Source organism: Furipterus horrens, unplaced genomic scaffold (assembly GCF_987537825.1).
Source record: "Furipterus horrens unplaced genomic scaffold, mFurHor1.1.pri manual_scaffold_9, whole genome shotgun sequence".
NCBI lineage: Eukaryota > Metazoa > Chordata > Mammalia > Chiroptera > Furipteridae > Furipterus > Furipterus horrens.
The window spans coordinates 82554382-82570140 of record NW_028327179.1 but is presented as its reverse complement, the minus strand read 5'-3'; positions in this window follow the sequence as shown (position 1 = coordinate 82570140).

Below are 15759 nucleotides of genomic sequence, written 5' to 3'. Positions count from 1 at the left end.
GAGAGACAGACAGGTGTTAATCACATGATCTCACAAACAACTAGTTATATTATAAGTAGAAGAAGGAGAGATTCTTAGTGCTTCTAGTGCATACAGAGTGGGGCAAAAGTAGGTTGACAGTTGTGAGTACACAAAACACAGTTTATTCTTGTGCAATTATTTATTAATTACTGTATCATTTTCCATGCAAACAACTGTGAACCTACTTTTGTTTCACCCTGTATCATAAGACTTCACTTAAAAAGTAGTGCATTGTGTTCACATTGGAAGGAAAAACAGGCCATGAGCAGATGAATGGAGGTCCGGAATATTGCAGCGGAGGAAGTAAGATGTTTAAAGGCTCACTTGTCAGAGGGGTGTGTGAAAAGTGAGGACAGAAGATTTTTGAGGAGTCCAAGTTTAGCAGGGACTTTTCTTTGTCAAACCTTATACAGCATGTTAAGGATATAAGTGACTTAAAGTCAATGATTTACTTTAAGAACAAAATGAAAAATGAGGAAGTGGAATGATCATATTTGAGTTTAGAAAGGAGATCACTCACCTATGAAAAGAAAAAATTGGAAAGGAGTACTTTTGGATATAGGGAGATTATTTCAAACACTACTAAGAAAAGAATGATCTCTCTAACAAAAACACAGAAAGATGGTGTTAAAGATCAGTTGTTATTATCTAAATTGTAGAGCTTAAAAAACAATAAAATGGAAAGAGACTAGTTTAATGTGATGAAGAATTATAAAACTTTTAGATAAGGTGATTTTAAGATGCCTCAGAGAAGGCCAATGGGTGATGTTAAATTGCAAGTTAGATATACACATCTGCGTTTACATATTCTAGGCTGGAGGTATAAATCTGAGTTAACTGCATATAAGAGATAATTAAACCCAAAATACAGATGAAATTGCTCAAAAGTGAGAGGAGACTTAAGAGTGGGTTGTAATGAACTTTAGCAATAATATCTGAGGGCAGAAAATGATGAAATTAGAAAGCAAAGCAAAACATAAAAAAGAGACAGAAATAAAATCAGAGAACACTGTCACAAAAGGCAAAGAAAGAACATTTCAATAGAGACTGCCTGGCCAAGAGAAATGAAAGCACATATATCTAAAAAAAAAACTTGTATGCAAATGTTCATAGCAGCATGATAGCCAAAAACCAGAAACTTCCCAAATGCCCATCAACCAGTGAATAAACAGATTATAAAATACCACTCAGCAATATAAGGTAAAAAACAAATGATAGACGCAAAAACATGGATAAAAAGTAAAAGCATAGTACTAAATGAGAGAAGGCAGTGGAAGAAACATGAAATTCTAGAAAAAGAGAACATGATAATAAAGAACACTATTGCTTCTCTGGAGCTCAGGGTAGGAGGGACAGAGAAAGGAAGATTTACTGCAAAGGTATAGAGGGAAACTTTTTGAAGTTATGGAAATATCCTGTATCTTAATTATGGTGGAAATTAAATGGTGAATTTTATACAGACAAATTATGACTCAATAAAGCTAGGCAATCAAAGGAGATATGAATCAACAAAATCAAATGCTATTGAGAGGCCAGGTGTGATTAAAACTAAAAAGGACTTAAGTTAAACATTATAGACATAGTTTCTCTCAGAATGATTGTGCCAGAAGTTAAATCAGAGTGATTATTTGCAATGACTGAAATAAGTTGTAATGACAAAAGAAACAAAATTAGTAACTATTCTAAAATTTAAAACAATTAATTATCTACTTCAGTATCTATCAACTACTTGACTATTCATCTTTAGTCAACTCCCAACAAACACATATAATGTTTTGTTATAATTAATATAGAGTATATTTAAAAGGACCAAACATTTAATTTGAAATTACATGGACACAATCATGCAAACAACTGTAAATCTACTTTTATTCCACCCTGCATAATAAAGCTTCACTTAAAATGTGGTACATTGGGACTTCTGGACAAGATGGAGGCCTAGACTGACACACTCCATCTCCCTCCACAAATAAGAAGGAATACAACTACCACAAAACCAGAAATAACCAGAATTCCAGAAAATAAAGCTACATGAAAGTCCAATATATGAAGTTATAAACAAGTGGTGCTTGTCCGGATGGGTAGAAGGGGCAAAGCCGGGGCAGAGAGGTTAAGCTTTGCTGGCAGTGACAGCTGTGGCGATGGCGGTGGGACAGCGGTAAGCACAGACACTCATATTTAAGGAGAGGCAAAAAGACGAAACCCATCAGCTTGCAAGTCCAATGCAGGGGAAGGCAGACCCCTATTGCCTTGGACTGTGAGGGCTGGAGGGCGTGGTGACAGAGGAGGAGACTCCCAGTCTCTCAGTGGAGAGTGAATGGCAGGAATCCATTTTGGACCCCCGTCCCCACACAAAATACCACAGCATGGTGAGAAGGGTCACCTGGTAGTGACGAGTGCATGGGCCTCTGCCCCCTATAGCATAGGAGGTGTGACAGCCCTGCCCAGGAAGGAAAGGTAAACACAAAACTGTCAGGATGGCACAGATCATGATAGGAATCCTGATCACACAGCTGACCAGACAGCAAATATCTAATCTAATGAAGCAGCAGATAGGAAATCTTTCTGAGACACAGTTCAGAGGTTTGGTTATATGAATGCTTGCAGACTTAACAGCAGATCTTAAACAAGACGGGGAAGGAATGAAGGTTAGTCCTCCTGAAATGAATGAAAACACATACAAAACTAGTGGTGAGAGAAAAAAAATCAGGGATCAAATCAACAAATAAGAAAAGAGGGAAGGAACAGTCAACCAGTGCAGAAAGAGGAGACAAAAAGTGAGGAAAATTAGGAGAGGCTCAGAAACCTATGGGATAGCTATAAGCAGGCCAACACTCAAATCATAGGGCTGCCAGAAGGTGAAGAGGAAGAACTAGAAATTGAAAAATTATGTGAAAAAATAATGAAGCAGAACTTCCCTAACTTGGGGAAGGAAATGGACTTACAGGCCCAGGAAGCACAGAGAATTCCAAAAAAAAAAACTGGACCCAGGGAGAACCGCACCAAGACACATTATAATCAAAATGTCAAAAATTAAGGATAAAGAGAGAATCTTAAAAGCAGCAAGAGAGAAGAAGAGAATTATGTACAAAGAGATCCCAATAAGACTCTCGACTGATTTCTCAGAAGAAACTCTGCAGGCAAGAAGGGACTGGCAAGAAATATTCAAAGTAATGAAAAGCAAAAACCTACAACTATGGTTACTCTATCCAGCGAAGCTGTCATTCAGAATAGAAGGGCAGAGAAAGTGCTTCCAGGACAAAGTAAAACTGAAGGAGTTCATTAGATCCAAACCACTGTTATATAAAATGTTAAAGGGACTTGTTTAGGAGAAAGAGGATCAAAACTATGAACATTAAAATGAAAACTGTATCTCGACAACCAAGAACAGAAACTAAGGAATCGAAACAAAGGCAAACTAAGTAGGCAATGGGAGTGGGAAAAGAATTATAGGTATGGGGAACATTTTAGGGGGAGGTCAGTGGGGATGGGGAAGGGGGGAAGGGAGGGAGATGGTACAGGAATTAAGAAACATAGTAGGAGGGAGTGGAATAGATAGCAAGATGTTGAGAAGAACTATATGCAGAACCAATGGGCATGGACTAAGGGGGAGGGGACAACTGGAGGGTGGGAGGTTACTGGATGGAGGGAAACAAAGGGAAAATAAATTGGGATCACTGTAATAGCATAATTAATAAAGCATATTAAAAGAATGTAGTGCATTGTATTCACATTGGAAGGAAAAGTAAGCCATATGTTAAAAGTTTTAGGCTCCAAAGAACAGTCAAGTGTTTTTATCATACATATAATTTTGTTGTATCAAATATAATTTGCAGTCTATTCTATGTTCTAATTTGAAAAGTTAAAATGACATGCTAATTATAGAAGAGAATAAGACTGATAAGGGTATTTTTAAACATCTGTAATTATATAATATGCATAATCATATTTGCTATGAGAAAATATGTCAGCATATTTGAACATTTTCAGAGCACAATTTTGTACCTACATCCCCAGATATAAATCTTGAGAAAGACAGGCACACTTCACATTTAAAGATTACATCATAAAAATATCTTTATATATGTATAATTGATCAGATATAATACTGTATTAGATGAACCATCTATAAATATGTTTCGGTTAATTTTATTGGCAACTTTTGTTTCATTGTTTTAACAGAGTAAATAATAGGGATCTCATATAATATGAAATGATGCACATAAAATGGTGTTGAAAAACTCCCAGGTCCTGGCTCTGGAAACTGTTTTTCTTAAAGTAGGGGCCATTAGTACTTTGGCAATTATGTCCATGTGCCATTACTGTCATTGTATTTTGTTTTTTTTCCTGCTTCCTTGTATTGGTTGGCTTTTGCAGATAGCCTAAGGCAGTTTAGCATAGTCTGACTGTAAATTATGTTAGCTCATATCTAACAAACACCTATGAGGAATCATCTCACATAGAGTTTGCTGGAGTTATCACCTTAATAGCAAGAATAATCTTAACAATATTATAGTTATAATTTTATGTAGATATCTTCACATACTTTAAAATTTTTAATATGACAGTTAAAATTAAATATCTAAAAGAGTTTTGTGTACAGATGTAATTTAATTCTCATACTTGTTTACAAATTTAAGTACCCACATCACAACAATTTAAGGAACTAGTATAAAGGATCCATGGACATGGAAAATTGGATAACAGGGTGGGAATGGACTCGGGGAGAAGGGGTGGATGCGGTGGGGGGGGACAATGGGGGAAAAATGGGGACAGCCATAATAGAAAAATAAATAAAACTTTAAAAATATTTTAGATGATTTTGAAGCATTTGGTATATTTCACCATTTTTATATTTCTTTCTAAATATAAAAATAAATATAAAATATACATTTTCAGAAAGTATAAATTCTTTCTCAATGTAATCTTCATTTTGACAAGCAATTTTAGAAACATGCTCTCTTTACCCTCACCCTATATCAGTGAAGAAACAAGGCTACATAAAAAGCATGAGATATACTCATACATCACTTCACCTCATGGATACTGAATGATATATATTTTCCTATCTATCCACAATTGAACTCTCATTAGTTAGGCTTCTGATTTTGGTGGCTTAAGAATTTGCTTAAGGGGTGTCGTTAGCTCACAGTCTATCCGCAGGTTTATCAAACTTAAAGGCAATGCCCAATATTATGCACAAAACTAGTTCAAGTGGAAACATCAGAACCTTGAGGCATAGAAACCATAACTTGCATCCTAATACTGGCCACTGTATTCTGACTTTATCAAATGTCAATTAATTATAAAGGTGTGAGTTTATTCCTGGGCTTTCTGTTTTGTTCCATTTATCTATATGTCTGTTATTATGCCAGTACCAAGCTGTTTTTATTACAGTGGACTTACATTTTGATATTAGGAATTGTGATCCCTCCAGCTTTGTCTTTCTTTCACAAGATTGCTGAGGCTATCCAGGATCATTTTGGTTCCATGTAAATTTTTGGAATTTTGTCCTAGTACTATGAAATATACCATTGGTATTTTAATAGTAATTGTGTTGAATGTATAGATTGATTTAGGTAGAGTGGACATTTTAATGATATTAATTCTTCCAATCCATGAACATGATATATGCTTCCACTCATTTGTATCTTCCTTACTTTCTCCTTTACCTCCTTGGTTAAATTTATTCCTAGGTACTTTATTTTTTTGTTGTTGTAATATCATAGTAAATGGGATTGTTTCCTTAGTTTCTATTTCTGATAGCTTGTTATTGGTATATAAAAATGCATCAACTTCTGGGTGTTGATTTTGTATCCTGCTACTTTGCCAAATTCATTTATTAGGTCTAGTAGTTTTAAAAATATGGAACACTTCACAAATTTGTGTGTCATACTTGTACAGGGACCATGGAATCCACTGTATGGGAGAATATTTTAGTCACTGATACATTTGATAAGCATTTAATCTCCAAAAATATACAAAGAACTAATATAATTTAACAGCATAAAGACAAAGATTAAGAAATGGGGAAAGGACCTGAATAGACATTTCTCCAAGGAGGACGTACAGATGACCAATAGACATATGAAAAAATGCTCAACATCACTAATCATCAGAGAGATGCAAAATAAAACCATAATGAGATATCACCTCACACCTGTCAGAAAGGCTACCATCAATAATCAATAAACGATAACTGTTGGCAAGGATGTGGAGAAAAGGGAATTCTAATGCTCTATTGATGGGAATGCAGACTAGTACAGCTGCTGTGTAAAACAATATGAAGTACCCTCAAAAAATTAAAAATAGAACTCAGTGGTTCCACTTCTGGGAATATATCCTAAGGATCCTGAAACACCAATACAAAAGAATATACGCACCTCTATGTTCATAGCTGTGCTGTTTACAACAGGCAAGATCTGGAAACAGCCTGTGTCCATCAGTGGTGAGTGAACAGAAAAGCTGTAGTACATTTACACAATGGAATACAACACAGCAGTGACCTGCATGAGATACCTTCATACATGGGAGTATGACTGATGACCAGCCCGTGCTCTTCCCAGTATGGCATGTGTCCTGACAGTGGGCTGTACCTACTCAGGGGGGCCGCCTTTTTATTTTATTTTTACTAAGTCCTGCTATGGACAACATATGGCTCTGGGCATGTGTATATTTTTGAAGCCTCCGTGAGAACCCCCCCTCCACACACACACACTATATTTTTTCCTGATTTGGGAAACCTCTATCTTTTCCACACCTCACTCCATTGCTTACCCCGGAAGTGCACGTTGCCACTTTTGACTGTTGAAGTCTTCTCACTTAGCCCTCTAAAGTGAGAGAAATTGCAAGAGAATTCAAGTTTATTTATTCTTTTTTTTTTCTTGCTATAATTCTTTTTAAATGTATTTTATTTTTTGGTTTTTCAATTACAGTTGTCCCATTTTCCCCCCATTATCCTCCCTCCCAGCCCACCCCTTCTCCCACAATCATATCCCTCCCAGTTGTCCTTGTCCACTTGACCCACAGGAGATCGTCATCCCTGTGTCCTTGTGCTAATGCATGCAGTGGGGTGCAAACTAAGCAGTAGCTTATCCTCTGTCTCTCTTCAATTTCTCTCAAATTTATACCTAAAAAGTTCAGTTGGAATCTCACTTGGAATTTCAGACTCCTTCTCAAGAAACATAAAATTTCTAAGGCACTTTAAAACTCCCCTGGTCATTAGGGAAAAAAAGGGTGGAAAAGTCCCGATTCCCTTCTTTCAGAATTAAAAAGACAAAGTGAGTGAACTCTCACAAGGACTATAAATCTCCCCACAGACAAAGACACCCATAACCTGTTCCAGCTCCTACTCCAATTTTTTGCTTATATACACTGAGGAACAGCACTGGAGTAGATGATTATAAATTTTTCTATTGCAGATTCTCCTCTCTCTTGGACAGTTTTTTTAAATTGTTTTTTTGTTACAGTTGTCCCACTTTTCCCCTCATTGCTCCTCCTCCACCCCACCTACCCCTTCTCCCACAGTCAATCCCCACCCTGTTGTACATGTCCATAGGTTATTTATACTAGTTCCTTTACTAGACCCTTCCCCTAGTTATCCCTTCTATTCCTCCCCACTCCCCTCTGGTCACTGTTAGTCTGTTCCTTGTTTACATGCCTCTGGTTCAATTTTGCTCATTTTTTTTTTGTGTGTGTGTGTGTGTGTGTGTTGTTCATTAGTTTCCTGTATCAAGTGATACCATATGGTATTTGTCTTTGGTTGCCTGGCTTATTTCACTAAGCATAATTCTCTGTAGGTCCATCCATGTTGTTGCAAATGGTAGGAATTCCTTCTTTCTTTCTGATGCATAGTATTCCATTGTGTAAATGTACCATAGTTTTTTAGTCCACCCATATACAGATGGACATTTAGGCTGTTTCCAGGTACAGCCAATAGTACAAGCCTATTGTAAGTAGCACTGCTATGAACATAGGGGTGCATAGGTTCTTTTGAATTGGTGATTGAGGAGTCTTCGGGTATAATTTTAGAAATGAAATTGCTAGAAAGTCTGAGAAAAAAATTTTATACCCAATGGTCATCAGTTTTCTTCATACATAGCTTTGGGCCTTAGATTTCAAGGTAAAGACAATAGTAAAAGTTCCATGTCAACAGGAAAAACCCATACTGCAGAGTAAATGTTCAATTAATGTTCATGGGAAATAAACTGTAATAGCTTTAGTTTATAAAATCATTTTTTTAAAATATTTGTTTACAATATTCATGATGGGGATTTACTGACTGATTTCTACATTAAAAGAATATCCTGCAAAAAAACCATATTATGTCTAAAAGTAAACTAAATAATCTAAGTTATTGGCTAAAAGTTACTCTACAAATTACCTAGTCCAGCAAGCTATTTCAAAACTCCTGAATCTACTGACTGTTAAAAAGGTTAGGAAGGAGCTTATACCTATCATATCAAAATATGTATTCTCAAGTAAATTGTGCAAAGCTTGGAATTAGACATATATCTATATCTACATCCTATATCTATTGTATAATCTATATATGCATCTGGGTTTCTGTAGATACTATGTTATTTCTGAAAACTTATTTTACCTTTTTAAGCCCCATTTCCTCATTCATAAAAAGGTATTCATAATACTAATAAAACAGTAAACATGTATCTCAATATAAGAAAAGAAGAATTATATAAAAACTCATTTAGAGTATAAGGTCTAAAGAAGATATAAGATAATACTTGTGATTTATGCCACATATGCTGCTTTATAAAATGATTTCACATGTATTCTCTCACTTAATATTTCATTCTATCCCTTGCACGATTGTATGAGGCAACTCTGCAGCTTCTGTGCCACTTCTGCATTATACCACACTTCATCCATTTACTCAGTGTGCTTCAAAGAAACACAGACATGACCCATCACTCCACAATATGTATGTGAGGTATGACCATGTATGCATGGATGTGACCTCTACCATTTAATGTCCAACAAATACACGCTATAGTCAATGCCCAATCATGGCTAGCCATTTGATAAGTTGTTCTTATATATTTAAACTATTTCTCCCACTGATAAAACTACATCATGTGTTGTTATAGCTGTATTGAAACTTTTAACAGTCTGAAGCTTTTACTCAGATTATTCCATATATTTGAATATCCAAGTTTATGCTAAGTCTTTTATTGATAAAGATATTTAAAAGTACTTCAGTATAAAACATCATATATTAGCATGGAGAAATCATTGGACTGAGGGACAGAAGGCCTGAGATCTAGCTGTGGACCCATTATTCAGTTACTGCACAACCCTCGCTTAGTCCTGGAGCCTGCAGTCTTACTCGATCTGCCCTCAATGCTGTCATAGCGCATATTTGACATTGGGGTGTCTGAGCTGCCATTTTGTGACACAGTTAATTTTACTATAATATGAGGAGTATAACATATTAAAGACAAGACTACAAATGCTGTAATGTAAACTGTGAATGTAAAACGTCTAGTGTGATGATTAGCATATAAAAGGTGCTCAGGTGATATCTTCTCTCTTTCACTCGCTCACTCTCATCTCCTACATGTCAAGGCACATTGAAAACAACTTTTTCCATTTATTTGGTTAATATTATCACATTATTATTGACACAAAAGGAAATATATAGAGAGACATCAATAGATTTTTATTTTTAAAAATTACATTGCCCTTACTAATGATAAACACAATTGTTTAGCCATGTTTTACAAACAGTTTTTGATACGCTCCACACTTCCAGGAGAAGGCAGTATTCATTAGTTAAAAAAATAAAAATCAAAACAAAAATTCATCCTTTGAACATATAATCAATTAATTTTTCTGACCAGCTCTAATAATATCAAATATGACATATAATAAACTGAGCAGAATTAGGGGCTCTTGTCTTGAAGAAGTATATATGACCTAAGAACAGCGAAAAGATGTAACACTCAATGGAAGAATTATGATTAATTGCATTATAATGATGTTGATTTTAAAGACTGTCCTGCACAAATAAATTGGCTTTCATCTCTACAGCTTAATGTTGAACAAAATTACAGATGTAGCTACAGAAATGATGAAAGGAAAAATAAATGAACATAAATTTAAAATTCTTCTTATGTTTAAACTGATAAACTCTCATCACTCTCTAACGTGTTTCCCCTTTGAACCCACCTATGAGCATCTGAGGTCTGCAGTTTTGCTTGATCTGTCCCATACTCTTGCACATGATGCCCTTGCGATCTGACACTGGAGCTCCGGGATGGCATCACCTAACCCTTCTCCCATTGTTATCTCAGTAACAAAATAGAGTATGAGTAGAAAAGAGAGTTAGAACAAAATGAGGAAGAATGAGAGAGGCAGGAAGAAAGAGATGTGTGTAGCCAGTGGCACTATTTCATAATACAACTCAATAACCATAGAACACAATAACGATTCAGAGTAGGTATCCTAGGAACTTCACACTAAAATCAATATGCTAATGTGAAATACAGCTCTGCTGCAGGGAATTCTTTTTTCAAGGAAAAAAGATGAACAGATTTAACAAAAACAGAGAGCACACAACTGAATTTATCCCAAGAGAGTGAATGGTTTCTACCAACAGGGTGCAACAAGAAATCACTGGCTGCCTATCATGCCACAGTTTATGATTAAAGGGCGTGAAGCAGGAGGCATGGCAGGATGCACCATCTCCACCAGGATGACCTAAACTCATCAGTAAAAGAGCATCATGTGCTCAGACTTAACCTCTGACTGAGTTCTATCCACCCCGCCTCCACTCCATACACATGTGTGTGTGCGCGCGCACACACACACACATACCTTTCACAGGGTTAATATTAAATGCCCTTCAAACTTTAAAGTCCTTACCTAATTCTAAAATGACCAGGCACTTTTATTAGCTTGCTTTAGGTTTTTTTTTTAAAAAAAGGTTCTTTTTGTGAGAGGGATACGTGTTCTTACTTTAGATTCCACTAGGGATGGTGCTTGCCTTTTAGATCCACTTAGATGTACTAGAGAAATGCAAGGCCTCACGTTCATTGACAGAACTATAACCAACAGTCCTCTCTCAGAATTTCTGACTCAGGGTATTAGTAAATGTAAGCTAGTAGAACTGGCAAAAGTTAGCAGTTCGCAAAATTCTTACAGAATTAACAACCAGGATGCCAGTATTTCAAAGTGGGGAAACATAAACCCTCCCAAACTGTCTAGATATTATTTCTTTTGTGAATAGACTCTGAGATAATGCTAATATGACAACTAATAATTTTGGACTAAAACTATGTGTCAAAGACTTTCCTAAATATGTTTTGCAGGTTAGCTTTTTTTTAAAAATTAATCTTGTGAGGTAAAAGTTATTAGTATTCCCTTCTGCAGTAGGAAGTGGAAGTGCAGCGCTTTCTAAAATGAAAGAGTGAAATGATTCTTCTTGCTACACTGAGAATACTTGAAGCTAAACATATTGTATGAATAATATAAAGGGATTATAGATGTAATGAGAGAAATGAAAAATAGATTGAGAATTGAAGTAAAATATTTAAAAATCCCTAACCACAAACCTGAATAGAAAATAAAAGGATTATTTCACAGTTGAAGATAAATACAAATAATCATTGCCCTACACCCTCCTCCCATATGAGAAGAGACATAAGATGAAACAATATATTTATAGATTAAGAACTCTTTTAAGATTTATCCCTAAAACCTTGGTTGAGAATCATAGATAATATATTTTCACAGAATATTACTTGTTGATACTTTCATGAATGAATTACTCGTGTCAATATATTTTATTTTTGACACAACAGCTCTTTTAAAAAATTATTCATTGTAGGTTATTTTTGGCTTTCCTAGTAAATATAAAACAAGAACAAAAACAATAAAGCCATAATAGTTATGAAAAATCATAATACTCAGGAGTTTTATTTAATGCATGCACTCTCCAACTTACAGAAGAATTTACCACTTCTTAAGATTTTACAACCAGCAGTTTTACATATTCAACCAAGAAGTGCTTAAATACTTCCATGAGTTAAAGACATTTTTATTCTAACTTAAAGTACTGATTTGATTCTATGAAAGGGGAAGAAGGCAGGGTGGGTGATAGAAGACTGTCACCTCATGTTCTGGAACACTGTGCAGCTTGTTCTTAGTTAGCCAAGGAGGCTCTGTCTTCTGAGGAAAAAGAATGACCAGCGTAAGTAATAGGAGTTGAATTTAGAAGAACACCTGAAAATGTCTTATGACCTGAAGTCTCATTGTGAAACCACACAGCATATGGAAATGGGTTAACCTTTCCTCAGTGAAGTGACAGCCCTGTCTTCCTGAGACATGGGACACAATCAATAACTACTTGATGCTGCCAAAGAGTCTGCCTTAACTGCAATTTCCTATCCCATGGAAACACTGGTGAGGATGGAAGCATCAGAAAACCAGCAGGAATTAGCTTTCCCATATTACTCAAATTTGTTTTCTTAAAGTTACCTTAGGGCTTTGGTTTTGATTCTTGATTTAAAAAAAAAAAAAAAAATATATATATATATATATATATATATACACACACACTATATGTTGGTATATCTATAAAATAGATACAAATATAGATACAAATATAGATGTGGAAACAGATATAAAGTATTCCCTCTCTATATCGCGGTTCACTTATTGTGGCCTCACTGCATCATGCAATTTTAAAAAATATTATAATTAATTATTTATCATGGATTTTTCACTATATCGCTGAATTTTGCGGTACTGTATACATATGTTGTTAAAGTTACATAGGTTTAAGAGTGTAGAATATGTTTAAGAACATAAGTACAGTAGTGTTTATAAAAGTGTGGAAAAGGTTAATAAGGGACTGGGAACAGTTTATAAGTGTGTGGGAAGGGTTTATAAAACCTTAAAATATATATAAATACTAAAAAAAATGTAAGGTTCCTGCTTCTGGGATTTTCACCTATCGCAGGGGTGTCTAGAACGTAATACCCATGATAAGTGAGGGAATACTGTATAGATATATGCAATGCATATGAAGTCACGAGATTTATCATCTCATGTTATAAATGTTTTGGTACTATGCTTCTGAAATCACAAACATCTGAATAATGATGAGAAAATGGTCTTATGCTTTCTTCACTTTCTGAGGAAGTAGTCACTAAAATCTGTGCAGCATAATTACTTTCAGCCAAGCGTGGAAATTTAAACCATGACAATGACAATTAATTTTCTAACACATCTTTCACATATATATTAATGGAAGGCATTTAACAAAACTTAAATATACCATTGAAGAAAACAGAAACAACCCGCTCAAAAAAGGGATATAAGTAATTCTGACTCCTATGCTTTTCTTTATTTCTCAACACATAAAATAAAGAAAAGTCTCTGTTAGTAAAATATGACACACATCTTGGAACACCTGCACAAGATTTCTGTGACCAAATTATGGCAACCAACACCTACTGGGTGAATTTCCTCATTTCAGGTCTCATGTAGACACTCTTGTCCACGTGTGTCTTTAATTTTATTTTTAGTGGTAGGAATATTTTCTCAGGCTCACTTATTTTCTTTTGAGAGCTCATAAACTAACTGGCCACCACGTCTACTACTGGGTAAAGGAACAGCATTACTAGGTTAGACACATGGTCCATAAAGATGAGTATGTATTGCCAAAATTGACTCTAAAGACCTACAACGAGGAGCTGCTGCTGCACTTTCCTGGAAACTACCTTAGGGCTTAGGACTATCCAAGCTTTTCCCAAGAGCCTTTCAGCACCGTTAGCCATACAGTTGCTCAGTCCTTCGAGAATCTGGTTTTTTCCCTGTCACTACCCATTTTTGAAACAATGAATTTTTCTGACCACTAAACATATTAATAAAAGAAAGTATGCACCCTGACCAAGGTGGCTCAGTTGGTTGGGTGTTGTTCTGAAAAGCCAAACGATGCTGGTTAAATTCCTGGTCAGGACACATGCCAGGATTGTGGGTTTGATCCTCCCTCAGGATGTTTTCGAGAAGCAAGCTCTCAGTGTTTCTCTTTCACATCAATCTTTCTCTCGTTCTCTTTCTCCCTCTCTTCCCCTCTCTCTAAAAATAAATAAATAAAATCTTAAAAAAAATAAAGTATGTAATTAAGCTTTTAGCCGTAGAATACATAATATCTTTGTCTTTTTCTGTAGAAAGGAATGTCCTATTTAAAAATGGTAATAGAGAAGGGTGCTTCATCTCCAAAGAAATTTTAATTTCCTTAGAAATCACTTTGCTTTTTCTTATCTGGGAAACTCTTTATCTCTCCTTTGATTCCAAATGATAGCTTTGCTGAGTAGAGTAATCCTGGTTGTAGGTCCTTGCCTTTGAGCACTTTGAATATTTCTTGCCACTCCCTTGTGGCCCACAACGTTTCTGTTGAGAAATCAGCTGACAGTCTTATAGGAGCTAAAGGAGTTCATCATCACCAAACCACTATTACATTAAATGTTAAAGTGTCTTTTTTAAGAGAAAAAAAATTAAAAATATGAATATTAAAATGGAAATAAATACAGATCTATCAAAAATTGAATCTAAAAGTCAAAATAAGTGAACAAGCAGACCAGAAACAGACTCAGAGATATAAAGAACATTTTGATGGTTGCCAGATGGTTGAGGGGAAGAGCGAAAGAGGTGAAGGAATTAAGAAGTACACATTGGTAGTTACAGAGTGTTCATGGGGATTTAAAGTACAGCACAGGGAATATAGTCAATAATATTCTAGGAACTATGATGGTGTCAAATGGGCATGTGATTTATCAGAATGATCACTTAGTAGGTTATATAATGTTTAATCACTGAGGTAAACACCTGAAACTATAATCGAAAAATAAAAAGTGATTAAATCCTTTTAAAAAGTCACTCTGCAATCAGAAAGACCTCCATGTCATCTACCTATGCCAATCTGGGATGTTCCGTAACATCTCCAGCCCTCAGATTCTCAGCTTTGAAGCAGGGATCACAGAAGTAGGGATCACAGTATTCATCTCTCAGGAACATTAATGAATCATCCATGCTACCTATTGTATGACATAAAATAGCATTTAAGTAGTTTAGTAGAGAATAGTAGTAGTCTTAACAGAGAGTATTATAATAATACATTTGAAAATAGTAATGCCTAAAACATATCTGTTGATTTAATCAAAAAAGTAAATTGAGAGACATAGCTAGGTTATGCTGATAAAAACATATATATAATTATGAAAGTAAATATTGAAGCAGCTGACTAATGACAATGATTTGGAAGATATAAAAGACTATTCTTCATACAATCAGAATAGGTGATACTCTGGGACTCTGGTCTCATATTGATGAGGAATGCTAAGAAGTTAGCTACTAACAAAGCATGGCCAGGATATTTTGCAACAGCTTCCTTCAAGATGGGAAGTTTATTGTTCCACCTATTTAATTTTGATAAATTTAAGAGCTGGTCTGAACAAAGGATTGTGACAGAAATAACAATGTGCAAGTTCTAAAGTTTAGGCCTCCTGCCCTGGCTGGTGTGGCTCAGTGGGTCACCAGTTCGATTCTCAGTCAGGGCACATGCCTGGGTTGTGGGCCAGGTCCCCTGTTGGGGGCGAGCAAGGGGCAACTGCATATTGGTGTTTCTCTCCCTCTCTTTCTGAATCCCTCCCCCTCTCTTTAAAAGTAAATAAAATTTAAAATGTAATAATAATAATAATAATAAAGTTTAGG